Genomic DNA, 2,527 nt, shown 5'->3' with positions numbered 1-2,527 from the left:
AATAATCTTCTTAATACAGTGGTGCCTTGAAATACAAACGGACCAACATACAAAATTTTTTTTAAGATACGAGCTGCGACTCGATCTGTATTTTTGTTCGAGATCTAAGCGAAATTCCAAGATACAAGTTGTGATTTGGGAAGCTGCCGCTAGTTGGCATGTTGGTGCACGGGTTCAGTATCGGCAGTTTGATATACGAGTTGACTGACTTACAAGCTCAGTTACAGAACAAATTAAATTCGTATCTCAAGGCACCACTCTGTATAATGCTGAAAATATTTAAAGTCTTACCATTTCTTCTTTATTATCTATGTAGAACAGGCTAGAGCTCTTAGAAGCACAGGCCAGCAAACTTTTGTTCCAGGCTTTTCTTTCAGTACTAATGTAATAGCAGTTGTTGGAATACAGTACCCACTCCTTTGGACAACAACCACAGTGATACGCCGAAGAAAGATTTTGAGTAATTATCCAAAATTCATTTGTATTTTTAGAAATAAAAATTAATTTACACTTTTACATAGGTATAGACACATTTGTACAGAACATATGTATACACACTAAAAGGCTGATTTGCATAAAAGAAAACTTACATACACTCACAAGAAAGAGTTAACCTCTTATTCCCTAATGTATGTGCCCATACAAGCAAACACAGAAATAAAAATATCTATTCTGTACATGTCCTGAATTTCAATGAGTGAAACCACTGTTGTAGAATGCGAAATTATTTTTGAGCAAATCAGCAACAATGGGTATGGTGATTTTAAATGAATCACCATTTTTTCATATTGTTGTATAAAAGCACTGGTTTTATATTCGGTATTTATAAACATTCATTGCTTAGTATTATAAATTATGCTCCCTCCAGAAGTTATAATTTATGACTTATGTCAGATACAAAGTATAAACTACACTAATATCAGAATTTAGGAAATAATTATGTAATTTTGTGGATCTTGATTGTCAAGGAACAATTTTTCTCTTCCAGATTTCCATTAGCTAAAAAGTAATTTTTGTGAAAAATTAATATTGATCTAAATAAATCATAATACTTTTGTTTCTTAGAATAATTTGGACTAAAATTGATTTTACCAAGAAATATTAATGAAGTAATTATAATTTAGGGGAAAATATTTCAAAAACCAAGAAAACAAAACTTCACCTTCTCTTACAACATTTAGGTGAATCAGTCTCAAGAATTAATTTGTATTTCTCAATAATGTGTTCAAAAGCATGCCTTCAGTTTAAAATCAGAATATATATGGATATATGTGAACATATATGTACATGTATTTAAAAACTATTCTCTGAAATCATTCTGATATTTATGTCTTGTAAAAATTTAGTATAACCTTTCACATTAGTCTAAATGCATATTTTTAAATGAGAGTTCTAGTCTATAATAATATGAGGTGTTTAGAGGCACTGATGGACATAAAAGTGAAAAGTCCCATATAATCTTACAAAAATTTACTTACGATCAATAACAGCTATCATTACCTCAGTGTACATCCAGACTCCTAGGATCCCAGCAATGGAGGTGGGATTGCCTTTCTGGAGGTGATGGGGAATTTGCAGGTAGAGAAAAGAAAACACTAGGAAAGGAGAGGAGGAGTCAACTGTGTAGACACTTTACACACAGAGGATCTTGTATAGAAGTTGGACCCTAAGCCCATTTCTCCCACTATAATCTTTCTTTCAGAATATACAATTGTATTTTCAGAAAATATAATGCTCCATGAGTTATTGGTCAAAGAACACACCTACAACAATGCCTGAATAAAATTAGTCCTCAGCTTTCATCTTGAATACCAAATTCCAACTTCTAGTTCTGATCCTTAAAAATGAAATTTAAGTGAGCTCCTTTCCTACTATTGCCCCACATCTCTGCACCCTAATGTCACATCTTAGAACATTTATAAAGTATGTCTATTCAATATATTAACTTTGCAGTAGTCATGCTTGTCATTTCCTTGAAAACCCTGTAGAGCATTGTGAAGATTTAATTCTTTATAGGTTATTTCCTGCTCAGTTACAGAAATGGAGCTGTTAGTGCCCTTTAGTTTTACTTGCTGTCTCTTTGAGTCATTAACCAGATTCAGTTCTGCATAAGTTACTCTTTGGTTATTCATGTCTGTACTTGAGTGGTGTTGTGGGACTGTGCTCTAAGATAAGTGTACTTGTGAATAATGATATATAGAGTAACAAGATCCTAGTGCAGAAAAACTGGTGGGGTACATGGTACTACTGTTCATGTCCAGTTGAAGAATTCTGATTTTAAGTTTCTTAAATCTTCCTGACCAGGTGGTGATGCAGTGGATAGAGCATTGGACTGACACAAAGAGGATCCAGGTTTGAAACCCCAAGGTCGGAGCTTGATCTTGGGCTCACCGGCTTGAGCACAGGGTCGCTGGCTTGAGTATGGGATCATAGAGATGACCCCATGGTCGTTGTCTTGAGCAAGGGGTCACTCACTCTGCAGTAATCCCCCAGTCAAAGCACATATGAGAAAGCAATCAATAACTAA

General features: G+C 34.3%; 1 pseudogene; it reads right to left on the bottom strand.

Annotated features, from left to right (window-relative positions):
• Positions 1-308: 308 nt before the first annotated feature.
• LOC136388358 (NKG2-F type II integral membrane protein-like) lies at positions 309-2,132 on the bottom strand (annotated as a pseudogene).
• Between the last annotated feature and the right edge of the window lie 395 nt (positions 2,133-2,527).

This window comes from Saccopteryx leptura, chromosome 1 (genome assembly GCF_036850995.1).
Source record: "Saccopteryx leptura isolate mSacLep1 chromosome 1, mSacLep1_pri_phased_curated, whole genome shotgun sequence".
Taxonomy (NCBI): domain Eukaryota; kingdom Metazoa; phylum Chordata; class Mammalia; order Chiroptera; family Emballonuridae; genus Saccopteryx; species Saccopteryx leptura.
The sequence above is the reverse complement of the archived record's forward strand: the minus strand, read 5'-3'. Positions and strand labels throughout refer to the sequence as shown.